The following is a 25734-nucleotide window of genomic DNA, read 5'->3' on the forward strand; positions in this document are numbered from 1 at the left end:
TGTAAGCTTCTCTTGCATCACTTTAATTTACTTTTAAGATGACATGCTAGGATGTGAAGTGCAGTGATTAATTAAAAAAAACTATCTGTTAGCACCTGGGAATAGCAGATGCTGTAAGTTTTTGTTGCATCACTTTAATTTAATCTGCAACTGACATGCTTGAATGTGAAGTGTACAAATTAAATAGAAATCTTTTAGTACCAGGGAATAGCAGGTGCTGTAAGATTTTATTGCATCCCTTTAATTTATGTTCAAGCTATCATGTTCAAATTTGAAGTGCAGTGAATAATTAAATAAAACTATCTGCTAGCACCTGGGAATAGCAGATGCTGTAAGTTTTTATTGCATCACTTTAATTTACTCTCCAACTGACATGCTTGAATGTGAAGTGCAGTGATTCATCAAAAAACTGTCTGTTAGTGCCTCCGTATACCAGATGTTGTAAGCTTTTATTGCATCATTTAATTTACTTTCAAGATAATATTCTAGAATGTCAAGTGCAGGGATTAATAAAAAAAATTGTCAGATTGGTCTTTGATCATATTTGCTATGATTAGGCAATTTGAGTAAGTGTTTAAGGCTTACGGCCACACCAGCTTGAGAACGTCCAATCTCATCTGACCTTGGAAGCTGAACAACTTTGGGCCTGGATAGTACTGAGGTGGGACCCTACCTAGGAATACCAGGTGCTGTAAGCTTTTCTTGCATCACTTTAATTTACTTTCAAGCTGACATGCTCAAATGTGAAGTGCAGTGATTAATAAAAAAAAACTATCTGTTAGCACATGGGAATAGCAGATGCTGTAAGTTTTTTTTGCATCACTTTAATTTACTCTCCAACTCACATGCCTGAATGTGAAGTGCAGTGATTCATCAAAAAACTATCTGTTAGCAGCTTGGACTACGAGATGCTGTAAGCTTCTCTTGCATCACTTTAATTTACTTTTAAGATGACATGCTAGGATGTGAAGTGCAGTGATTAATTAAAAAAAACTATCTGTTAGCACCTGGGAATAGCAGATGCTGTAAGTTTTTGTTGCATCACTTTAATTTAATCTGCAACTGACATGCTTGAATGTGAAGTGTACAAATTAAATAGAAATCTTTTAGTACCAGGGAATAGCAGGTGCTGTAAGATTTTATTGCATCCCTTTAATTTATGTTCAAGCTATCATGTTCAAATTTGAAGTGCAGTGAATAATTAAATAAAACTATCTGCTAGCACCTGGGAATAGCAGATGCTGTAAGTTTTTATTGCATCACTTTAATTTACTCTCCAGCTGACATGCTTGAATGTGAAGTGCAGTGATTCATCAAAAAACTGTCTGTTAGTGCCTCCGTATACCAGATGTTGTAAGCTTTTATTGCATCATTTAATTTACTTTCAAGATAATATTCTAGAATGTCAAGTGCAGGGATTAATAAAAAAAATTGTCAGATTGGTCTTTGATCATATTTGCTATGATTAGGCAATTTGAGTAAGTGTTTAAGGCTTACGGCCACACCAGCTTGAGAACGTCCAATCTCATCTGACCTTGGAAGCTGAACAACTTTGGGCCTGGATAGTACTGAGGTGGGACCCTACCTAGGAATACCAGGTGCTGTAAGCTTTTCTTGCATCACTTTAATTTACTTTCAAGCTGACATGCTCAAATGTGAAGTGCAGTGATTAATAAAAAAAAACTATCTGTTAGCACATGGGAATAGCAGATGCTGTAAGTTTTTTTTGCATCACTTTAATTTACTCTCCAACTCACATGCCTGAATGTGAAGTGCAGTGATTCATCAAAAAACTATCTGTTAGCAGCTTGGACTACGAGATGCTGTAAGCTTCTCTTGCATCACTTTAATTTACTTTTAAGATGACATGCTAGGATGTGAAGTGCAGTGATTAATTAAAAAAAACTATCTGTTAGCACCTGGGAATAGCAGATGCTGTAAGTTTTTGTTGCATCACTTTAATTTAATCTGCAACTGACATGCTTGAATGTGAAGTGTACAAATTAAATAGAAATCTTTTAGTACCAGGGAATAGCAGGTGCTGTAAGATTTTATTGCATCCCTTTAATTTATGTTCAAGCTATCATGTTCAAATTTGAAGTGCAGTGAATAATTAAATAAAACTATCTGCTAGCACCTGGGAATAGCAGATGCTGTAAGTTTTTATTGCATCACTTTAATTTACTCTCCAACTGACATGCTTGAATGTGAAGTGCAGTGATTCATCAAAAAACTGTCTGTTAGTGCCTCCGTATACCAGATGTTGTAAGCTTTTATTGCATCATTTAATTTACTTTCAAGATAATATTCTAGAATGTCAAGTGCAGGGATTAATAAAAAAAATTGTCAGATTGGTCTTTGATCATATTTGCTATGATTAGGCAATTTGAGTAAGTGTTTAAGGCTTACGGCCACACCAGCTTGAGAACGTCCAATCTCATCTGACCTTGGAAGCTGAACAACTTTGGGCCTGGATAGTACTGAGGTGGGACCCTACCTAGGAATACCAGGTGCTGTAAGCTTTTCTTGCATCACTTTAATTTACTTTCAAGCTGACATGCTCAAATGTGAAGTGCAGTGATTAATAAAAAAAAACTATCTGTTAGCACATGGGAATAGCAGATGCTGTAAGTTTTTTTTGCATCACTTTAATTTACTCTCCAACTCACATGCCTGAATGTGAAGTGCAGTGATTCATCAAAAAACTATCTGTTAGCAGCTTGGACTACGAGATGCTGTAAGCTTCTCTTGCATCACTTTAATTTACTTTTAAGATGACATGCTAGGATGTGAAGTGCAGTGATTAATTAAAAAAAACTATCTGTTAGCACCTGGGAATAGCAGATGCTGTAAGTTTTTGTTGCATCACTTTAATTTAATCTGCAACTGACATGCTTGAATGTGAAGTGTACAAATTAAATAGAAATCTTTTAGTACCAGGGAATAGCAGGTGCTGTAAGATTTTATTGCATCCCTTTAATTTATGTTCAAGCTATCATGTTCAAATTTGAAGTGCAGTGAATAATTAAATAAAACTATCTGCTAGCACCTGGGAATAGCAGATGCTGTAAGTTTTTATTGCATCACTTTAATTTACTCTCCAACTGACATGCTTGAATGTGAAGTGCAGTGATTCATCAAAAAACTGTCTGTTAGTGCCTCCGTATACCAGATGTTGTAAGCTTTTATTGCATCATTTAATTTACTTTCAAGATAATATTCTAGAATGTCAAGTGCAGGGATTAATAAAAAAAATTGTCAGATTGGTCTTTGATCATATTTGCTATGATTAGGCAATTTGAGTAAGTGTTTAAGGCTTACGGCCACACCAGCTTGAGAACGTCCAATCTCATCTGACTTTGGAAGCTGAACAACTTTGGGCCTGGATAGTACTGAGGTGGGACCCTACCTAGGAATACCAGGTGCTGTAAGCTTTTCTTGCATCACTTTAATTTACTTTCAAGCTGACATGCTCAAATGTGAAGTGCAGTGATTAATAAAAAAACTATCTGTTAGCTCATGGGAATAGCAGATGCTATAAGTTTTTTTTGCATCACTTTCATTTACTCTCCAACTCATATGCCTGAATGTGAAGTGCAGTGATTCATCAAAAAACTATCTGTTAGAAGCTTGGACTACGAGATGCTGTAAGCTTCTCTTGCATCACTTTAATTTACTTTTAAGATGACATGCTAGGATGTGAAGTGCAGTGATTAATTAAAAAAAACTATCTGTTAGCACCTGGGAATAGCAGATGCTGTAAGTTTTTGTTGCATCACTTTAATTTAATCTGCAACTGACATGCTTGAATGTGAAGTGTACAAATTAAATAGAAATCTTTTAGTACCAGGGAATAGCAGGTGCTGTAAGATTTTATTGCATCCCTTTAATTTATGTTCAAGCTATCATGTTCAAATTTGAAGTGCAGTGAATAATTAAATAAAACTATCTGCTAGCACCTGGGAATAGCAGATGCTGTAAGTTTTTATTGCATCACTTTAATTTACTCTCCAACTGACATGCTTGAATGTGAAGTGCAGTGATTCATCAAAAAACTGTCTGTTAGTGCCTCCGTATACCAGATGTTGTAAGCTTTTATTGCATCATTTAATTTACTTTCAAGATAATATTCTAGAATGTCAAGTGCAGGGATTAATAAAAAAAATTGTCAGATTGGTCTTTGATCATATTTGCTATGATTAGGCAATTTGAGTAAGTGTTTAAGGCTTACGGCCACACCAGCTTGAGAACGTCCAATCTCATCTGACTTTGGAAGCTGAACAACTTTGGGCCTGGATAGTACTGAGGTGGGACCCTACCTAGGAATACCAGGTGCTGTAAGCTTTTCTTGCATCACTTTAATTTACTTTCAAGCTGACATGCTCAAATGTGAAGTGCAGTGATTAATAAAAAAACTATCTGTTAGCTCATGGGAATAGCAGATGCTATAAGTTTTTTTTGCATCACTTTCATTTACTCTCCAACTCATATGCCTGAATGTGAAGTGCAGTGATTCATCAAAAAACTATCTGTTAGAAGCTTGGACTACGAGATGCTGTAAGCTTCTCTTGCATCACTTTAATTTACTTTTAAGATGACATGCTAGGATGTGAAGTGCAGTGATTAATTAAAAAAAACTATCTGTTAGCACCTGGGAATAGCAGATGCTGTAAGTTTTTGTTGCATCACTTTAATTTAATCTGCAACTGACATGCTTGAATGTGAAGTGTACAAATTAAATAGAAATCTTTTAGTACCAGGGAATAGCAGGTGCTGTAAGATTTTATTGCATCCCTTTAATTTATGTTCAAGCTATCATGTTCAAATTTGAAGTGCAGTGAATAATTAAATAAAACTATCTGCTAGCACCTGGGAATAGCAGATGCTGTAAGTTTTTATTGCATCACTTTAATTTACTCTCCAACTGACATGCTTGAATGTGAAGTGCAGTGATTCATCAAAAAACTGTCTGTTAGTGCCTCCGTATACCAGATGTTGTAAGCTTTTATTGCATCATTTAATTTACTTTCAAGATAATATTCTAGAATGTCAAGTGCAGGGATTAATAAAAAAAATTGTCAGATTGGTCTTTGATCATATTTGCTATGATTAGGCAATTTGAGTAAGTGTTTAAGGCTTACGGCCACACCAGCTTGAGAACGTCCAATCTCATCTGACTTTGGAAGCTGAACAACTTTGGGCCTGGATAGTACTGAGGTGGGACCCTACCTAGGAATACCAGGTGCTGTAAGCTTTTCTTGCATCACTTTAATTTACTTTCAAGCTGACATGCTCAAATGTGAAGTGCAGTGATTAATAAAAAAACTATCTGTTAGCACATGGGAATAGCAGATGCTATAAGTTTTTTTTGCATCACTTTCATTTACTCTCCAACTCATATGCCTGAATGTGAAGTGCAGTGATTCATCAAAAAACTATCTGTTAGCAGCTTGGACTACGAGATGCTGTAAGCTTCTCTTGCATCACTTTAATTTACTTTTAAGATGACATGCTAGGATGTGAAGTGCAGTGATTAATTAAAAAAAACTATCTGTTAGCACCTGGGAATAGCAGATGCTGTAAGTTTTTGTTGCATCACTTTAATTTAATCTGCAACTGACATGCTTGAATGTGAAGTGTACAAATTAAATAGAAATCTTTTAGTACCAGGGAATAGCAGGTGCTGTAAGATTTTATTGCATCCCTTTAATTTATGTTCAAGCTATCATGTTCAAATTTGAAGTGCAGTGAATAATTAAATAAAACTATCTGCTAGCACCTGGGAATAGCAGATGCTGTAAGTTTTTATTGCATCACTTTAATTTACTCTCCAACTGACATGCTTGAATGTGAAGTGCAGTGATTCATCAAAAAACTGTCTGTTAGTGCCTCCGTATACCAGATGTTGTAAGCTTTTATTGCATCATTTAATTTACTTTCAAGATAATATTCTAGAATGTCAAGTGCAGGGATTAATAAAAAAAATTGTCAGATTGGTCTTTGATCATATTTGCTATGATTAGGCAATTTGAGTAAGTGTTTAAGGCTTACGGCCACACCAGCTTGAGAACGTCCAATCTCATCTGACTTTGGAAGCTGAACAACTTTGGGCCTGGATAGTACTGAGGTGGGACCCTACCTAGGAATACCAGGTGCTGTAAGCTTTTCTTGCATCACTTTAATTTACTTTCAAGCTGACATGCTCAAATGTGAAGTGCAGTGATTAATAAAAAAACTATCTGTTAGCACATGGGAATAGCAGATGCTATAAGTTTTTTTTGCATCACTTTCATTTACTCTCCAACTCATATGCCTGAATGTGAAGTGCAGTGATTCATCAAAAAACTATCTGTTAGCAGCTTGGACTACGAGATGCTGTAAGCTTCTCTTGCATCACTTTAATTTACTTTTAAGATGACATGCTAGGATGTGAAGTGCAGTGATTAATTAAAAAAAACTATCTGTTAGCACCTGGGAATAGCAGATGCTGTAAGTTTTTGTTGCATCACTTTAATTTAATCTGCAACTGACATGCTTGAATGTGAAGTGTACAAATTAAATAGAAATCTTTTAGTACCAGGGAATAGCAGGTGCTGTAAGATTTTATTGCATCCCTTTAATTTATGTTCAAGCTATCATGTTCAAATTTGAAGTGCAGTGAATAATTAAATAAAACTATCTGCTAGCACCTGGGAATAGCAGATGCTGTAAGTTTTTATTGCATCACTTTAATTTACTCTCCAACTGACATGCTTGAATGTGAAGTGCAGTGATTCATCAAAAAACTGTCTGTTAGTGCCTCCGTATACCAGATGTTGTAAGCTTTTATTGCATCATTTAATTTACTTTCAAGATAATATTCTAGAATGTCAAGTGCAGGGATTAATAAAAAAAATTGTCAGATTGGTCTTTGATCATATTTGCTATGATTAGGCAATTTGAGTAAGTGTTTAAGGCTTACGGCCACACCAGCTTGAGAACGTCCAATCTCATCTGACTTTGGAAGCTGAACAACTTTGGGCCTGGATAGTACTGAGGTGGGACCCTACCTAGGAATACCAGGTGCTGTAAGCTTTTCTTGCATCACTTTAATTTACTTTCAAGCTGACATGCTCAAATGTGAAGTGCAGTGATTAATAAAAAAACTATCTGTTAGCACATGGGAATAGCAGATGCTATAAGTTTTTTTTGCATCACTTTCATTTACTCTCCAACTCATATGCCTGAATGTGAAGTGCAGTGATTCATCAAAAAACTATCTGTTAGCAGCTTGGACTACGAGATGCTGTAAGCTTCTCTTGCATCACTTTAATTTACTTTTAAGATGACATGCTAGGATGTGAAGTGCAGTGATTAATTAAAAAAAACTATCTGTTAGCACCTGGGAATAGCAGATGCTGTAAGTTTTTGTTGCATCACTTTAATTTAATCTGCAACTGACATGCTTGAATGTGAAGTGTACAAATTAAATAGAAATCTTTTAGTACCAGGGAATAGCAGGTGCTGTAAGATTTTATTGCATCCCTTTAATTTATGTTCAAGCTATCATGTTCAAATTTGAAGTGCAGTGAATAATTAAATAAAACTATCTGCTAGCACCTGGGAATAGCAGATGCTGTAAGTTTTTATTGCATCACTTTAATTTACTCTCCAACTGACATGCTTGAATGTGAAGTGCAGTGATTCATCAAAAAACTGTCTGTTAGTGCCTCCGTATACCAGATGTTGTAAGCTTTTATTGCATCATTTAATTTACTTTCAAGATAATATTCTAGAATGTCAAGTGCAGGGATTAATAAAAAAAATTGTCAGATTGGTCTTTGATCATATTTGCTATGATTAGGCAATTTGAGTAAGTGTTTAAGGCTTACGGCCACACCAGCTTGAGAACGTCCAATCTCATCTGACCTTGGAAGCTGAACAACTTTGGGCCTGGATAGTACTGAGGTGGGACCCTACCTAGGAATACCAGGTGCTGTAAGCTTTTCTTGCATCACTTTAATTTACTTTCAAGCTGACATGCTCAAATGTGAAGTGCAGTGATTAATAAAAAAACTATCTGTTAGCTCATGGGAATAGCAGATGCTATAAGTTTTTTTTGCATCACTTTCATTTACTCTCCAACTCATATGCCTGAATGTGAAGTGCAGTGATTCATCAAAAAACTATCTGTTAGCAGCTTGGACTACGAGATGCTGTAAGCTTCTCTTGCATCACTTTAATTTACTTTTAAGATGACATGCTAGGATGTGAAGTGCAGTGATTAATTAAAAAAAACTATCTGTTAGCACCTGGGAATAGCAGATGCTGTAAGTTTTTGTTGCATCACTTTAATTTAATCTGCAACTGACATGCTTGAATGTGAAGTGTACAAATTAAATAGAAATCTTTTAGTACCAGGGAATAGCAGGTGCTGTAAGATTTTATTGCATCCCTTTAATTTATGTTCAAGCTATCATGTTCAAATTTGAAGTGCAGTGAATAATTAAATAAAACTATCTGCTAGCACCTGGGAATAGCAGATGCTGTAAGTTTTTATTGCATCACTTTAATTTACTCTCCAACTGACATGCTTGAATGTGAAGTGCAGTGATTCATCAAAAAACTGTCTGTTAGTGCCTCCGTATACCAGATGTTGTAAGCTTTTATTGCATCATTTAATTTACTTTCAAGATAATATTCTAGAATGTCAAGTGCAGGGATTAATAAAAAAAATTGTCAGATTGGTCTTTGATCATATTTGCTATGATTAGGCAATTTGAGTAAGTGTTTAAGGCTTACGGCCACACCAGCTTGAGAACGTCCAATCTCATCTGACCTTGGAAGCTGAACAACTTTGGGCCTGGATAGTACTGAGGTGGGACCCTACCTAGGAATACCAGGTGCTGTAAGCTTTTCTTGCATCACTTTAATTTACTTTCAAGCTGACATGCTCAAATGTGAAGTGCAGTGATTAATAAAAAAAAACTATCTGTTAGCACATGGGAATAGCAGATGCTGTAAGTTTTTTTTGCATCACTTTAATTTACTCTCCAACTCACATGCCTGAATGTGAAGTGCAGTGATTCATCAAAAAACTATCTGTTAGCAGCTTGGACTACGAGATGCTGTAAGCTTCTCTTGCATCACTTTAATTTACTTTTAAGATGACATGCTAGGATGTGAAGTGCAGTGATTAATTAAAAAAAACTATCTGTTAGCACCTGGGAATAGCAGATGCTGTAAGTTTTTGTTGCATCACTTTAATTTAATCTGCAACTGACATGCTTGAATGTGAAGTGTACAAATTAAATAGAAATCTTTTAGTACCAGGGAATAGCAGGTGCTGTAAGATTTTATTGCATCCCTTTAATTTATGTTCAAGCTATCATGTTCAAATTTGAAGTGCAGTGAATAATTAAATAAAACTATCTGCTAGCACCTGGGAATAGCAGATGCTGTAAGTTTTTATTGCATCACTTTAATTTACTCTCCAACTGACATGCTTGAATGTGAAGTGCAGTGATTCATCAAAAAACTGTCTGTTAGTGCCTCCGTATACCAGATGTTGTAAGCTTTTATTGCATCATTTAATTTACTTTCAAGATAATATTCTAGAATGTCAAGTGCAGGGATTAATAAAAAAAATTGTCAGATTGGTCTTTGATCATATTTGCTATGATTAGGCAATTTGAGTAAGTGTTTAAGGCTTACGGCCACACCAGCTTGAGAACGTCCAATCTCATCTGACCTTGGAAGCTGAACAACTTTGGGCCTGGATAGTACTGAGGTGGGACCCTACCTAGGAATACCAGGTGCTGTAAGCTTTTCTTGCATCACTTTAATTTACTTTCAAGCTGACATGCTCAAATGTGAAGTGCAGTGATTAATAAAAAAAAACTATCTGTTAGCACATGGGAATAGCAGATGCTGTAAGTTTTTTTTGCATCACTTTAATTTACTCTCCAACTCACATGCCTGAATGTGAAGTGCAGTGATTCATCAAAAAACTATCTGTTATCAGCTTGGACTACGAGATGCTGTAAGCTTCTCTTGCATCACTTTAATTTACTTTTAAGATGACATGCTAGGATGTGAAGTGCAGTGATTAATTAAAAAAAACTATCTGTTAGCACCTGGGAATAGCAGATGCTGTAAGTTTTTGTTGCATCACTTTAATTTAATCTGCAACTGACATGCTTGTATGTGAAGTGTACAGATTAAATAGAAATCTTTTAGTACCAGGGAATAGCAGGTGCTGTAAGATTTTATTGCATCCCTTTAATTTATGTTCAAGCTATCATGTTCAAATTTGAAGTGCAGTGAATAATTAAATCAAACTATCTGCTAGCACCTGGGAATAGCAGATGCTGTAAGTTTTTATTGCATCACTTTAATTTACTCTCCAACTGACATGCTTGAATGTGAAGTGCAGTGATTAATAAAAAAACTGTCTGTTAGTGCCTCCGTATACCAGATGTTGTAAGCTTTTATTGCATCATTTAATTTACTTTCAAGATAACATTCTAGAATGTCAAGTGCAGGGATTAATAAAAAAAATTGTCAGATTGGTCTTTGATCATATTTGCTATGATTAGGCAATTTGAGTAAGTGTTTAAGGCTTACGGCCACACCAGCTTGAGAACGTCCAATCTCATCTGACTTTGGAAGCTGAACAACTTTGGGCCTGGATAGTACTGAGGTGGGACCCTACCTAGGAATACCAGGTGCTGTAAGATTTTCTTGCATCACTTTAATTTACTTTCAAGCTGACATGCTCAAATGTGAAGTGCAGTGATTAATAAAAAAACTATCTGTTAGCACATGGGAATAGCAGATGCTATAAGTTTTTTTTGCATCACTTTCATTTACTCTCCAACTCACATGCCTGAATGTGAAGTGCAGTGATTCATCAAAAAACTATCTGTTAGTAGCTTGGACTACGAGATGCTGTAAGATTCTCTTGCATCACTTTAATTTACTTTTAAGATGACATGCTAGGATGTGAAGTGCAGTGATTAATTTAAAAAAACTATCTGTTAGCACCTGGGAATAGCAGATGCTGTAAGTTTTTGTTGCATCACTTTAATTTAATCTGCAACTGACATGCTTGAATGTGAAGTGTACAAATTAAATAGAAATCTTTTAGTACCAGGGAATAGCAGGTGCTGTAAGATTTTATTGCATCCCTTTAATTTATGTTCAAGCTATCATGTTCAAATTTGAAGTGCAGTGAATAATTAAATCAAACTATCTGCTAGCACCTGGGAATAGCAGATGCTGTAAGTTTTTATTGCATCACTTTAATTTACTCTCCAACTGACATGCTTGAATGTGAAGTGCAGTGATTCATCAAAAAACTGTCTGTTAGTGCCTCCGTATACCAGATGTTGTAAGCTTTTATTGCATCATTTAATTTACTTTCAAGATAATATTCTAGAATGTCAAGTGCAGGGATTAATAAAAAAAATTGTCAGATTGGTCTTTGATCATATTTGCTATGATTAGGCAATTTGAGTAAGTGTTTAAGGCTTACGGCCACACCAGCTTGAGAACGTCCAATCTCATCTGACTTTGGAAGCTGAACAACTTTGGGCCTGGATAGTACTGAGGTGGGACCCTACCTAGGAATACCAGGTGCTGTAAGCTTTTCTTGCATCACTTTAATTTACTTTCAAGCTGACATGCTCAAATGTGAAGTGCAGTGATTAATAAAAAAACTATCTGTTAGCACATGGGAATAGCAGATGCTATAAGTTTTTTTTGCATCACTTTCATTTACTCTCCAACTCACATGCCTGAATGTGAAGTGCAGTGATTCATCAAAAAACTATCTGTTAGCAGCTTGGACTACGAGATGCTGTAAGATTCTCTTGCATCACTTTAATTTACTTTTAAGATGACATGCTAGGATGTGAAGTGCAGTGATTAATTTAAAAAAACTATCTGTTAGCACCTGGGAATAGCAGATGCTGTAAGTTTTTGTTGCATCACTTTAATTTAATCTGCAACTGACATGCTTGAATGTGAAGTGTACAAATTAAATAGAAATCTTTTAGTACCAGGGAATAGCAGGTGCTGGAAGATTTTATTGCATCCCTTTAATTTATGTTCAAGCTATCATGTTCAAATTTGAAGTGCAGTGAATAATTAAATCAAACTATCTGCTAGCACCTGGGAATAGCAGATGCTGTAAGTTTTTATTGCATCACTTTAATTTACTCTCCAACTGACATGCTTGAATGTGAAGTGCAGTGATTAATAAAAAAAACTGTCTGTTAGTGCCTCCGTATACCAGATGTTGTAAGCTTTTATTGCATCATTTAATTTACTTTCAAGATAATATTCTAGAATGTGAAGTGCAGGGATTAATAAAAAAAATTGTCAGATTGGTCTTTGATCATATTTGCTATGATTAGGCAATTTGAGTAAGTGTTTAAGGCTTACGGCCACACCAGCTTGAGAACGTCCAATCTCATCTGACTTTGGAAGCTGAACAACTTTGGGCCTGGATAGTACTGAGGTGGGACCCTACCTAGGAATACCAGGTGCTGTAAGCTTTTCTTGCATCACTTTAATTTACTTTCAAGCTGACATGCTCAAATGTGAAGTGCAGTGATTAATAAAAAAACTATCTGTTAGCACATGGGAATAGCAGATGCTATAAGTTTTTTTTGCATCACTTTCATTTACTCTCCAACTCACATGCCTGAATGTGAAGTGCAGTGATTCATCAAAAAACTATCTGTTAGCAGCTTGGACTACGAGATGCTGTAAGATTCTCTTGCATCACTTTAATTTACTTTTAAGATGACATGCTAGGATGTGAAGTGCAGTGATTAATTTAAAAAAACTATCTGTTAGCACCTGGGAATAGCAGATGCTGTAAGTTTTTGTTGCATCACTTTAATTTAATCTGCAACTGACATGCTTGAATGTGAAGTGTACAAATTAAATAGAAATCTTTTAGTACCAGGGAATGGCAGGTGCTGGAAGATTTTATTGCATCCCTTTAATTTATGTTCAAGCTATCATGTTCAAATTTGAAGTGCAGTGAATAATTAAATCAAACTATCTGCTAGCACCTGGGAATAGCAGATGCTGTAAGTTTTTATTGCATCACTTTAATTTACTCTCCAACTGACATGCTTGAATGTGAAGTGCAGTGATTCATCAAAAAACTGTCTGTTAGTGCCTCCGTATACCAGATGTTGTAAGCTTTTATTGCATCATTTAATTTACTTTCAAGATAATATTCTAGAATGTCAAGTGCAGGGATTAATAAAAAAAATTGTCAGATTGGTCTTTGATCATATTTGCTATGATTAGGCAATTTGAGTAAGTGTTTAAGGCTTACGGCCACACCAGCTTGAGAACGTCCAATCTCATCTGACTTTGGAAGCTGAACAACTTTGGGCCTGGATAGTACTGAGGTGGGACCCTACCTAGGAATACCAGGTGCTGTAAGCTTTTCTTGCATCACTTTAATTTACTTTCAAGCTGACATGCTCAAATGTGAAGTGCAGTGATTAATAAAAAAACTATCTGTTAGCACATGGGAATAGCAGATGCTATAAGTTTTTTTTGCATCACTTTCATTTACTCTCCAACTCACATGCCTGAATGTGAAGTGCAGTGATTCATCAAAAAACTATCTGTTAGCAGCTTGGACTACGAGATGCTGTAAGATTCTCTTGCATCACTTTAATTTACTTTTAAGATGACATGCTAGGATGTGAAGTGCAGTGATTAATTTAAAAAAACTATCTGTTAGCACCTGGGAATAGCAGATGCTGTAAGTTTTTGTTGCATCACTTTAATTTAATCTGCAACTGACATGCTTGAATGTGAAGTGTACAAATTAAATAGAAATCTTTTAGTACCAGGGAATAGCAGGTGCTGGAAGATTTTATTGCATCCCTTTAATTTATGTTCAAGCTATCATGTTCAAATTTGAAGTGCAGTGAATAATTAAATCAAACTATCTGCTAGCACCTGGGAATAGCAGATGCTGTAAGTTTTTATTGCATCACTTTAATTTACTCTCCAACTGACATGCTTGAATGTGAAGTGCAGTGATTAATAAAAAAACTGTCTGTTAGTGCCTCCGTATACCAGATGTTGTAAGCTTTTATTGCATCATTTAATTTACTTTCAAGATAACATTCTAGAATGTGAAGTGCAGGGATTAATAAAAAAAATTGTCAGATTGGTCTTTGATCATATTTGCTATGATTAGGCAATTTGAGTAAGTGTTTAAGGCTTACGGCCACACCAGCTTGAGAACGTCCAATCTCATCTGACTTTGGAAGCTGAACGACTTTGGGCCTGGATAGTACTGAGGTGGGACCCTACCTAGGAATACCAGGTGCTGTAAGCTTTTCTTGCATCACTTTAATTTACTTTCAAGCTGACATGCTCAAATGTGAAGTGCAGTGATTAATAAACAAACTATCTGTTAGCACATGGGAATAGCAGATGCTATAAGTTTTCTTTGCATCACTTTCATTTACTCTCCAACTCACATGCCTGAATGTGAAGTGCAGTGATTCATCAAAAAACTATCTGTTAGCAGCTTGGACTACGAGATGCTGTAAGATTCTCTTGCATCACTTTAATTTACTTTTAAGATGACATGCTAGGATGTGAAGTGCAGTGATTAATTTAAAAAAACTATCTGTTAGCACCTGGGAATAGCAGATGCTGTAAGTTTTTGTTGCATCACTTTAATTTAATCTGCAACTGACATGCTTGAATGTGAAGTGTACAAATTAAATAGAAATCTTTTAGTACCAGGGAATAGCAGGTGCTGTAAGATTTTATTGCATCCCTTTAATTTATGTTCAAGCTATCATGTTCAAATTTGAAGTGCAGTGAATAATTAAATCAAACTATCTGCTAGCACCTGGGAATAGCAGATGCTGTAAGTTTTTATTGCATCACTTTAATTTACTCTCCAACTGACATGCTTGAATGTGAAGTGCAGTGATTCATCAAAAAACTGTCTGTTAGTGCCTCCGTATACCAGATGTTGTAAGCTTTTATTGCATCATTTAATTTACTTTCAAGATAACATTCTAGAATGTGAAGTGCAGGGATTAATAAAAAAAATTGTCAGATTGGTCTTTGATCATATTTGCTATGATTAGGCAATTTGAGTAAGTGTTTAAGGCTTACGGCCACACCAGCTTGAGAACGTCCAATCTCATCTGACTTTGGAAGCTGAACAACTTTGGGCCTGGATAGTACTGAGGTGGGACCCTACCTAGGAATACCAGGTGCTGTAAGCTTTTCTTGCATCACTTTAATTTACTTTCAAGCTGACATGCTCAAATGTGAAGTGCAGTGATTAATAAAAAAACTATCTGTTAGCACATGGGAATAGCAGATGCTATAAGTTTTTTTTGCATCACTTTCATTTACTCTCCAACTCACATGCCTGAATGTGAAGTGCAGTGATTCATCAAAAAACTATCTGTTAGCAGCTTGGACTACGAGATGCTGTAAGATTCTCTTGCATCACTTTAATTTACTTTTAAGATGACATGCTAGGATGTGAAGTGCAGTGATTAATTTAAAAAAACTATCTGTTAGCACCTGGGAATAGCAGATGCTGTAAGTTTTTGTTGCATCACTTTAATTTAATCTGCAACTGACATGCTTGAATGTGAAGTGTACAAATTAAATAGAAATCTTTTAGTACCAGGGAATAGCAGGTGCTGTAAGATTTTATTGCATCCCTTTAATTTATGTTCAAGCTATCATGTTCAAATTTGAAGTGCAGTGAATAATTAAATCAAACTATCTGCTAGCACCTGGGAATAGCAGATGCTGTAAGTTTTTATTGCATCACTTTAATTTACTCTCCAACTGACATGCTTGAATGTGAAGTGCAGTGATTCATCAAAAAACTGTCTGTTAGTGCCTCCGTATACCAGATGTTGTAAGCTTTTATTGCATCATTTAATTTACTTTCAAGATAACATTCTAGAATGTCAAGTGCAGGGATTAATAAAAAAAATTGTCAGATTGGTCTTTGATCATATTTGCTATGATTAGGCAATTTGAGTAAGTGTTTAAGGCTTACGGCCACACCAGCTTGAGAACGTCCAATCTCATCTGACTTTGGAAGCTGAACAACTTTGGGCCTGGATAGTACTGAGGTGGGACCCTACCTAGGAATACCAGGTGCTGTAAGCTTTTCTTGCATCACTTTAATTTACTTTCAAGCTGACATGCTCAAATGTGAAGTGCAGTGATTAATAAAAAAACTATCTGTTAGCACATGGGAATAGCAGATGCTATAAGTTTTTTTTGCATCACTTTCATTTACTCTCCAACTCACATGCCTGAATGTGAAGTGCAGTGATTCATCAAAAAACTATCTGTTAGCAGCTTGGACTACGAGATGCTGTAAGCTTCTCTTGCATCACTTTAATTTACTTTTAAGATGACATGCTAGGATGTGAAGTGCAGTGATTAATTAAAAAAAACTATCTGTTAGCACCTGGGAATAGCAGATGCTGTAAATTTTTGTTGCATCACTTTAATTTAATCTGCAACTGACATGCTTGTATGTGAAGTGTACAGATTAAATAGAAATCTTTTAGTACCAGGGAATAGCAGGTGCTGTAAGATTTTATTGCATCCCTTTAATTTATGTTCAAGCTATCATGTTCAAATTTGAAGTGCAGTGAATAATTAAATCAAACTATCTGCTAGCACCTGGGAATAGCAGATGCTGTAAGTTTTTATTGCATCACTTTAATTTACTCTCCAACTGACATGCTTGAATGTGAAGTGCAGTGATTAATAAAAAAACTGTCTGTTAGTGCCTCCGTATACCAGATGTTGTAAGCTTTTATTGCATCATTTAATTTACTTTCAAGATAACATTCTAGAATGTCAAGTGCAGGGATTATTAAAAAAAAATTGTCAGATTGGTCTTTGATCATATTTGCTATGATTAGGCAATTTGAGTAAGTGTTTAAGGCTTACGGCCACACCAGCTTGAGAACGTCCAATCTCATCTGACCTTGGAAGCTGAACAACTTTGGGCCTGGATAGTACTGAGGTGGGACCCTACCAAGGAATACCAGGTGCTGTAAGCTTTTCTTGCATCACTTTAATTTACTTTCAAGCTGACATGCTCAAATGTGAAGTGCAGTGATTAATAAAAAAAAACTAACTGTTCGCACATGGGAATAGCAGATGCTGTAAGTTTTTTTTGCATCACTTTAATTTACTCTCCAACTCACATGCCTGAATGTGAAGTGCAGTGATTCATCAAAAAACTATCTGTTAGCAGCTTGGACTACGAGATGCTGTAAACTTCTCTTGCATCACTTTAATTTACTTTTAAGATGACATGCTAGGATGTGAAGTGCAGTGATTAATTAAAAAAAACTATCTGTTAGCACCTGGGAATAGCAGATGCTGTAAGTTTTTGTTGCATCACTTTAATTTAATCTGCAACTGACATGCTTGAATGTGAAGTGTACAAATTAAATAGAAATCTTTTAGTACCAGGGAATAGCAGGTGCTGTAAGATTTTATTGCATCCCTTTAATTTATGTTCAAGCTATCATGTTCAAATTTGAAGTGCAGTGATTAATTAAAAAAAACTATCTGTTAGCACCTGGGAATAGCAGATGCTGTAAGTTTTTGTTGCATCACTTTAATTTAATCTGCAACTGACATGCTTGTATGTGAAGTGTACAGATTAAATAGAAATCTTTTAGTACCAGGGAATAGCAGGTGCTGTAAGATTTTATTGCATCCCTTTAATTTATGTTCAAGCTATCATGTTCAAATTTGAAGTGCAGTGAATAATTAAATCAAACTATCTGCTAGCACCTGGGAATAGCAGATGCTGTAAGTTTTTATTGCATCACTTTAATTTACTCTCCAACTGACATGCTTGAATGTGAAGTGCAGTGATTCATCAAAAAACTGTCTGTTAGTGCCTCCGTATACCAGATGTTGTAAGCTTTTATTGCATCATTTAATTTACTTTCAAGATAACATTCTAGAATGTCAAGTGCAGGGATTAATAAAAAAAATTGTCAGATTGGTCTTTGATCATATTTGCTATGATTAGGCAATTTGAGTAAGTGTTTAAGGCTTACGGCCACACCAGCTTGAGAACGTCCAATCTCATCTGACTTTGGAAGCTGAACAACTTTGGGCCTGGATAGTACTGAGGTGGGACCCTACCTAGGAATACCAGGTGCTGTAAGCTTTTCTTGCATCACTTTAATTTACTTTCAAGCTGACATGCTCAAATGTGAAGTGCAGTGATTAATAAAAAAACTATCTGTTAGCACATGGGAATAGCAGATGCTATAAGTTTTTTTTGCATCACTTTCATTTACTCTCCAACTCACATGCCTGAATGTGAAGTGCAGTGATTCATCAAAAAACTATCTGTTAGCAGCTTGGACTACGAGATGCTGTAAGCTTCTCTTGCATCACTTTAATTTACTTTTAAGATGACATGCTAGGATGTGAAGTGCAGTGATTAATTAAAAAAAACTATCTGTTAGCACCTGGGAATAGCAGATGCTGTAAATTTTTGTTGCATCACTTTAATTTAATCTGCAACTGACATGCTTGTATGTGAAGTGTACAGATTAAATAGAAATCTTTTAGTACCAGGGAATAGCAGGTGCTGTAAGATTTTATTGCATCCCTTTAATTTATGTTCAAGCTATCATGTTCAAATTTGAAGTGCAGTGAATAATTAAATCAAACTATCTGCTAGCACCTGGGAATAGCAGATGCTGTAAGTTTTTATTGCATCACTTTAATTTACTCTCCAACTGACATGCTTGAATGTGAAGTGCAGTGATTAATAAAAAAACTGTCTGTTAGTGCCTCCGTATACCAGATGTTGTAAGCTTTTATTGCATCATTTAATTTACTTTCAAGATAACATTCTAGAATGTCAAGTGCAGGGATTAATAAAAAAAAATTGTCAGATTGGTCTTTGATCATATTTGCTATGATTAGGCAATTTGAGTAAGTGTTTAAGGCTTACGGCCACACCAGCTTGAGAACGTCCAATCTCATCTGACCTTGGAAGCTGAACAACTTTGGGCCTGGATAGTACTGAGGTGGGACCCTACCAAGGAATACCAGGTGCTGTAAGCTTTTCTTGCATCACTTTAATTTACTTTCAAGCTGACATGCTCAAATGTGAAGTGCAGTGATTAATAAAAAAAAACTAACTGTTCGCACATGGGAATAGCAGATGCTGTAAGTTTTTTTTGCATCACTTTAATTTACTCTCCAACTCACATGCCTGAATGTGAAGTGCAGTGATTCATCAAAAAACTATCTGTTAGCAGCTTGGACTACGAGATGCTGTAAACTTCTCTTGCATCACTTTAATTTACTTTTAAGATGACATGCTAGGATGTGAAGTGCAGTGATTAATTAAAAAAAACTATCTGTTAGCACCTGGGAATAGCAGATGCTGTAAGTTTTTGTTGCATCACTTTAATTTAATCTGCAACTGACATGCTTGAATGTGAAGTGTACAAATTAAATAGAAATCTTTTAGTACCAGGGAATAGCAGGTGCTGTAAGATTTTATTGCATCCCTTTAATTTATGTTCAAGCTATCATGTTCAAATTTGAAGTGCAGTGATTAATTAAAAAAAACTATCTGTTAGCACCTGGGAATAGCAGATGCTGTAAGTTTTTGTTGCATCACTTTAATTTAATCTGCAACTGACATGCTTGTATGTGAAGTGTACAGATTAAATAGAAATCTTTTAGTACCAGGGAATAGCAGGTGCTGTAAGATTTTATTGCATCCCTTTAATTTATGTTCAAGCTATCATGTTCAAATTTGAAGTGCAGTGAATAATTAAATCAAACTATCTGCTAGCACCTGGGAATAGCAGATGCTGTAAGTTTTTATTGCATCACTTTAATTTACTCTCCAACTGACATGCTTGAATGTGAAGTGCAGTGATTAATAAAAAAACTGTCTGTTAGTGCCTCCGTATACCAGATGTTGTAAGCTTTTATTGCATCATTTAATTTACTTTCAAGATAACATTCTAGAATGTCAAGTGCAGGGATTAATAAAAAAAATTGTCAGATTGGTCTTTGATCATATTTGCTATGATTAGGCAATTTGAGTAAGTGTTTAAGGCTTACGGCCACACCAGCTTGAGAACGTCCAATCTCATATGACTTTGGAAGCTGAACAACTTTCGGCCTGGATAGTACTGAGGTGGGACCCTACCTAGGAATACCAGGTGCTGTAAGCTTTTCTTGCATCACTTTAATTTACTTTCAAGCTGACATGCTCAAATGTGAAGTGCAGTGATTAATAAAAAAAACTATCTGTTAGCACATGGGAATAGCAGATGCTATAAGTTTTTTTTGCATCACTTTCATTTACTCTCCAACTCACATGCCTGAATGTGAAGTGCAGTGATTCATCAAAAAACTATCTGTTAGCAGCTTGGACTACGAGATGCTGTAAGCTTCTCTTGCATCACTTTAATTTACTTTTAAGATGACATGCTAGGATGTGAAGTGCAGTGATTAATTTAAAAAAACTATCTGTTAGCACCTGGGAATAGCAGATGCTGTAAGTTTTTGTTGCATCACTTTAATTTAATCTGCAACTGACATGCTTGAATGTGAAGTGTACAAATTAAATAGAAATCTTTTAGTACCAGGGAATAGCAGGTGCTGTAAGATTTTATTGCATCACTTTAATTTACTCTCCAACTGACATGCTTGAATGTGAAGTGCAGTGAATAATTAAATCAAACTATCTGCTAGCACCTGGGAATAGCAGATGCTGTAAGTTTTTATTGCATCACTTTAATTTACTCTCCAACTGACATGCTTGAATGTGAAGTGCAGTGATTAATAAAAAAACTGTCTGTTAGTGCCTCCGTATACCAGATGTTGTAAGCTTTTATTGCATCATTTAATTTACTTTCAAGATAACATTCTAGAATGTCAAGTGTAGGGATTAATAAAAAAAAATTGTCAGATTGGTCTTTGATCATATTTGCTATGATTAGGCAATTTGAGTAAGTGTTTAAGGCTTACGGCCACACCAGCTTGAGAACGTCCAATCTCATCTGACCTTGGAAGCTGAACAACTTTGGGCCTGGATAGTACTGAGGTGGGACCCTACCTAGGAATACCAGGTGCTGTAAGCTTTTCTTGCATCACTTTAATTTACTTTCAAGCTGACATGCTCAAATGTGAAGTGCATTGATTAATAAAAAAAACTATCTGTTAGCACATGGGAATAGCAGATGCTATAAGTTTTTTTTGCATCACTTTCATTTACTCTCCAACTCACATGCCTGAATGTGAAGTGCAGTGATTTATCAAAAAACTATCTGTTAGCAGCTTGGACTACGAGATGCTGTAAGATTCTCTTGCATCACTTTAATTTACTTTTAAGATGACATGCTAGGATGTGAAGTGCAGTGATTAATTTAAAAAAACTATCTGTTAGCACCTGGGAATAGCAGATGCTGTAAGTTTTTGTTGCATCACTTTAATTTAATCTGCAACTGACATGCTTGAATGTGAAGTGTACAAATTAAATAGAAATCTTTTAGTACCAGGGAATAGCAGGTGCTGTAAGATTTTATTGCATCACTTTAATTTACTCTCCAACTGACATGCTTGAATGTGAAGTGCAGTGAATAATTAAATCAAACTATCTGCTAGCACCTGGGAATAGCAGATGCTGTAAGTTTTTATTGCATCACTTTAATTTACTCTCCAACTGACATGCTTGAATGTGAAGTGCAGTGATTAATAAAAAAACTGTCTGTTAGTGCCTCCGTATACCAGATGTTGTAAGCTTTTATTGCATCATTTAATTTACTTTCAAGATAACATTCTAGAATGTCAAGTGCAGGGATTAATAAAAAAAAATTGTCAGATTGGTCTTTGATCATATTTGCTATGATTAGGCAATTTGAGTAAGTGTTTAAGGCTTACGGCCACACCAGCTTGAGAACGTCCAATCTCATCTGACCTTGGAAGCTGAACAACTTTGGGCCTGGATAGTACTGAGGTGGGACCCTACCTAGGAATACCAGGTGCTGTAAGCTTTTTTTGCATCACTTTAATTTACTTTCAAGCTGACATGCTCAAATGTGAAGTGCAGTGATTAATAAAAAAACTCTCTGTTAGCACATGGGAATAGCAGATGCTATAAGTTTTTTTTGCATCACTTTCATTTACTCTCCAACTCACATGCCTGAATGTGAAGTGCAGTGATTTATCAAAAAACTATCTGTTAGCAGCTTGGACTACGAGATGCTGTAAGATTCTCTTGCATCACTTTAATTTACTTTTAAGATGACATGCTAGGATGTGAAGTGCAGTGATTAATTTAAAAAAACTATCTGTTAGCACCTGGGAATAGCAGATGCTGTAAGTTTTTGTTGCATCACTTTAATTTAATCTGCAACTGACATGCTTGAATGTGAAGTGTACAAATTAAATAGAAATCTTTTAGTACCAGGGAATAGCAGGTGCTGTAAGATTTTATTGCATCCCTTTAGTTTATGTTCAAGCTATCATGTTCAAATTTGAAGTGCAGTGAATAATTAAATCAAACTATCTGCTAGCACCTGGGAATAGCAGATGCTGTAAGTTTTTATTGCATCACTTTAATTTACTCTCCAACTGACATGCTTGAATGTGAAGTGCAGTGATTCATCAAAAAACTGTCTGTTAGTGCCTCCGTATACCAGATGTTGTAAGCTTTTATTGCATCATTTAATTTACTTTCAAGATAACATTCTAGAATGTGAAGTGCAGGGATTAATAAAAAAAATTGTCAGATTGGTCTTTGATCATATTTGCTATGATTAGGCAATTTGAGTAAGTGTTTAAGGCTTACGGCCACACCAGCTTGAGAACGTCCAATCTCATCTGACTTTGGAAGCTGAACAACTTTGGGCCTGGATAGTACTGAGGTGGGACCCTACCTAGGAATACCAGGTGCTGTAAGCTTTTCTTGCATCACTTTAATTTACTTTCAAGCTGACATGCTCAAATGTGAAGTGCAGTGATTAATAAAAAAACTATCTGTTAGCACATGGGAATAGCAGATGCTATAAGTTTTTTTTGCATCACTTTCATTTACTCTCCAACTCACATGCCTGAATGTGAAGTGCAGTGATTCATCAAAAAACTATCTGTTAGCAGCTTGGACTACGAGATGCTGTAAGCTTCTCTTGCATCACTTTAATTTACTTTTAAGATGACATGCTAGGATGTGAAGTGCAGTGATTAATTAAAAAAAACTATCTGTTAGCACCTGGGAATAGCAGATGCTGTAAGTTTTTGTTGCATCACTTTAATTTAATCTGCAACTGACATGCTTGTATGTGAAGTGTACAGATTAAATAGAAATCTTTTAGTACCAGGGAATAGCAGGTGCTGTAAGATTTTATTGCATCCCTTTAATTTATGTTCAAGCTATCATGTTCAAATTTGAAGTGCAGTGAAAAATTAAATCAAACTATCTGCTAGCACCTGGCAATAGCAGATGCTGTAAGTTTTTATTGCATCACTTTAATTTACTCTCCAACTGACATGCTTGAATGTGAAGTGCAGTGATTAATAAAAAAACTGTCTGTTAGTGCCTCCGTATACCAGATGTTGTAAGCTTTTATTGCATCATTTAATTTACTTTCAAGATAACATTCTAGAATGTCAAGTGCAGGGATTAATAAAAAAAATTGTCAGATTGGTCTTTGATCATATTTGCTATGATTAGGCAATTTGAGTAAGTGTTTAAGGCTTACGGCCACACCAGCTTGAGAACGTCCAATCTCATCTGACTTTGGAAGCTGAACAACTTTGGGCCTGGATAGTACTGAGGTGGGACCCTACCTAGGAATACCAGGTGCTGTAAGCTTTTCTTGCATCACTTTAATTTACTTTCAAGCTGACATGCTCAAATGTGAAGTGCAGTGATTAATAAAAAAACTATCTGTTAGAACATGGGAATAGCAGATGCTATAAGTTTTTTTTGCATCACTTTCATTTACTCTCCAACTCACATGCCTGAATGTGAAGTGCAGTGATTCATCAAAAAACTATCTGTTAGCAGCTTGGACTACGAGATGCTGTAAGATTCTCTTGCATCACTTTAATTTACTTTTAAGATGACATGCTAGGATGTGAAGTGCAGTGATTAATTTAAAAAAACTATCTGTTAGCACCTGGGAATAGCAGATGCTGTAAGTTTTTGTTGCATCACTTTAATTTAATCTGCAACTGACATGCTTGAATGTGAAGTGTACAAATTAAATAGAAATCTTTTAGTACCAGGGAATAGCAGGTGCTGTAAGATTTTATTGCATCCCTTTAATTTATGTTCAAGCTATCATGTTCAAATTTGAAGTGCAGTGAATAATTAAATCAAACTATCTGCTAGCACCTGGGAATAGCAGATGCTGTAAGTTTTTATTGCATCACTTTAATTTGCTCTCCAACTGACATGCTTGAATGTGAAGTGCAGTGATTCATCAAAAAACTTTCTGTTAGTGCCTCCGTATACCAGATGTTGTAAGCTTTTATTGCATCATTTAATTTACTTTCAAGATAACATTCTAGAATGTCAAGTGCAGGGATTAATAAAAAAAAATTGTCAGATTGGTCTTTGATCATATTTGCTATGATTAGGCAATTTGAGTAAGTGTTTAAGGCTTACGGCCACACCAGCTTGAGAACGTCCAATCTCATCTGACCTTGGAAGCTGAACAACTTTGGGCCTGGATAGTACTGAGGTGGGACCCTACCTAGGAATACCAGGTGCTGTAAGCTTTTCTTGCATCACTTTAATTTACTTTCAAGCTGACATACTCAAATGTGAAGTGCAGTGATTAATAAAAAAAACCTATCTGTTAGCACATGGGAATAGCAGATGCTGTAAGTTTTTTTTGCATCACTTTAATTTAATCTGCAACTGACATGCTTGAATGTGAAGTGTACAAATTAAATAGAAATCTTTTAGTACCAGGGAATAGCAGGTGCTGTAAGATTTTATTGCATCCCTTTAATTTATGTTCAAGATATCATGTTCAAATTTGAAGTGCAGTGAATAATTAAATCAAACTATCTGCTAGCACCTGGGAATAGCAGATGCTGTAAGTTTTTATTGCATCACTTTAATTTACTCTCCAACTGACATGCTTGAATGTGAAGTGCAGTGATTAATAAAAAAACTTTCTGTTAGTGCCTCCGTATACCAGATGTTGTAAGCTTTTATTGCATCATTTAATTTACTTTCAAGATAACATTCTAGAATGTCAAGTGCAGGGATTAATAAAAAAAATTGTCAGATTGGTCTTTGATCATATTTGCTATGATTAGGCAATTTGAGTAAGTGTTTAAGGCTTACGGCCACACCAGCTTGAGAACGTCCAATCTCATCTGACCTTGGAAGCTGAACAACTTTGGGCCTGGATAGTACTGAGGTGGGACCCTACCTAGGAATACCAGGTGCTGTAAGCTTTTCTTGCATCACTTTAATTTACTTTCAAGCTGACATGCTCAATTGTGAAGTGCAGTGATTAATAAAAAAAACTAACTGTTCGCACATGGGAATAGCAGATGCTGTAAGTTTTTTTTGCATCACTTTAATTTACTCTCCAACTCACATGCCTGAATGTGAAGTGCAGTGATTCATCAAAAAACTATCTGTTAGCAGCTTGGACTACGAGATGCTGTAAGCTTCTCTTG

The 25734-nt window shown here is 35.7% G+C and overlaps 27 pseudogenes; all 27 read left to right on the forward strand.

Moving 5' to 3' along the window:
- Positions 1–579: 579 nt before the first annotated feature.
- Positions 580–698, forward strand: LOC145644448 (5S ribosomal RNA; annotated as a pseudogene).
- Positions 699–1491: 793 nt separating this feature from the next.
- On the forward strand, positions 1492–1610 carry LOC145644450 (5S ribosomal RNA; annotated as a pseudogene).
- A 793-nt stretch (positions 1611–2403) lies between these two features.
- On the forward strand, positions 2404–2522 carry LOC145644451 (5S ribosomal RNA; annotated as a pseudogene).
- A 793-nt stretch (positions 2523–3315) lies between these two features.
- Positions 3316–3434, forward strand: LOC145645288 (5S ribosomal RNA; annotated as a pseudogene).
- A 791-nt stretch (positions 3435–4225) lies between these two features.
- LOC145645289 (5S ribosomal RNA) lies at positions 4226–4344 on the forward strand (annotated as a pseudogene).
- A 791-nt stretch (positions 4345–5135) lies between these two features.
- Positions 5136–5254, forward strand: LOC145645290 (5S ribosomal RNA; annotated as a pseudogene).
- A 791-nt stretch (positions 5255–6045) lies between these two features.
- On the forward strand, positions 6046–6164 carry LOC145645291 (5S ribosomal RNA; annotated as a pseudogene).
- Positions 6165–6955: 791 nt separating this feature from the next.
- LOC145645292 (5S ribosomal RNA) lies at positions 6956–7074 on the forward strand (annotated as a pseudogene).
- A 791-nt stretch (positions 7075–7865) lies between these two features.
- LOC145644452 (5S ribosomal RNA) lies at positions 7866–7984 on the forward strand (annotated as a pseudogene).
- A 791-nt stretch (positions 7985–8775) lies between these two features.
- On the forward strand, positions 8776–8894 carry LOC145644453 (5S ribosomal RNA; annotated as a pseudogene).
- A 793-nt stretch (positions 8895–9687) lies between these two features.
- LOC145644454 (5S ribosomal RNA) lies at positions 9688–9806 on the forward strand (annotated as a pseudogene).
- Positions 9807–10599: 793 nt separating this feature from the next.
- LOC145645985 (5S ribosomal RNA) lies at positions 10600–10718 on the forward strand (annotated as a pseudogene).
- A 791-nt stretch (positions 10719–11509) lies between these two features.
- LOC145645294 (5S ribosomal RNA) lies at positions 11510–11628 on the forward strand (annotated as a pseudogene).
- A 792-nt stretch (positions 11629–12420) lies between these two features.
- LOC145645295 (5S ribosomal RNA) lies at positions 12421–12539 on the forward strand (annotated as a pseudogene).
- Positions 12540–13330: 791 nt separating this feature from the next.
- LOC145645296 (5S ribosomal RNA) lies at positions 13331–13449 on the forward strand (annotated as a pseudogene).
- Positions 13450–14240: 791 nt separating this feature from the next.
- Positions 14241–14359, forward strand: LOC145645489 (5S ribosomal RNA; annotated as a pseudogene).
- A 791-nt stretch (positions 14360–15150) lies between these two features.
- Positions 15151–15269, forward strand: LOC145645297 (5S ribosomal RNA; annotated as a pseudogene).
- A 791-nt stretch (positions 15270–16060) lies between these two features.
- On the forward strand, positions 16061–16179 carry LOC145645298 (5S ribosomal RNA; annotated as a pseudogene).
- Positions 16180–16971: 792 nt separating this feature from the next.
- Positions 16972–17090, forward strand: LOC145644944 (5S ribosomal RNA; annotated as a pseudogene).
- Positions 17091–18101: 1011 nt separating this feature from the next.
- LOC145645299 (5S ribosomal RNA) lies at positions 18102–18220 on the forward strand (annotated as a pseudogene).
- Positions 18221–19012: 792 nt separating this feature from the next.
- Positions 19013–19131, forward strand: LOC145644945 (5S ribosomal RNA; annotated as a pseudogene).
- A 1923-nt stretch (positions 19132–21054) lies between these two features.
- On the forward strand, positions 21055–21173 carry LOC145644455 (5S ribosomal RNA; annotated as a pseudogene).
- A 793-nt stretch (positions 21174–21966) lies between these two features.
- Positions 21967–22085, forward strand: LOC145644456 (5S ribosomal RNA; annotated as a pseudogene).
- Positions 22086–22876: 791 nt separating this feature from the next.
- LOC145645300 (5S ribosomal RNA) lies at positions 22877–22995 on the forward strand (annotated as a pseudogene).
- A 791-nt stretch (positions 22996–23786) lies between these two features.
- Positions 23787–23905, forward strand: LOC145645301 (5S ribosomal RNA; annotated as a pseudogene).
- A 792-nt stretch (positions 23906–24697) lies between these two features.
- Positions 24698–24816, forward strand: LOC145644457 (5S ribosomal RNA; annotated as a pseudogene).
- A 571-nt stretch (positions 24817–25387) lies between these two features.
- On the forward strand, positions 25388–25506 carry LOC145644458 (5S ribosomal RNA; annotated as a pseudogene).
- The last annotated feature ends 228 nt before the right edge of the window (positions 25507–25734 follow it).

The sequence above is a fragment of the Electrophorus electricus genome, chromosome 13, assembly GCF_041902795.1.
Source record: "Electrophorus electricus isolate QZ-2024a chromosome 13, ASM4190279v1, whole genome shotgun sequence".
Lineage (NCBI taxonomy): Eukaryota > Metazoa > Chordata > Actinopteri > Gymnotiformes > Gymnotidae > Electrophorus > Electrophorus electricus.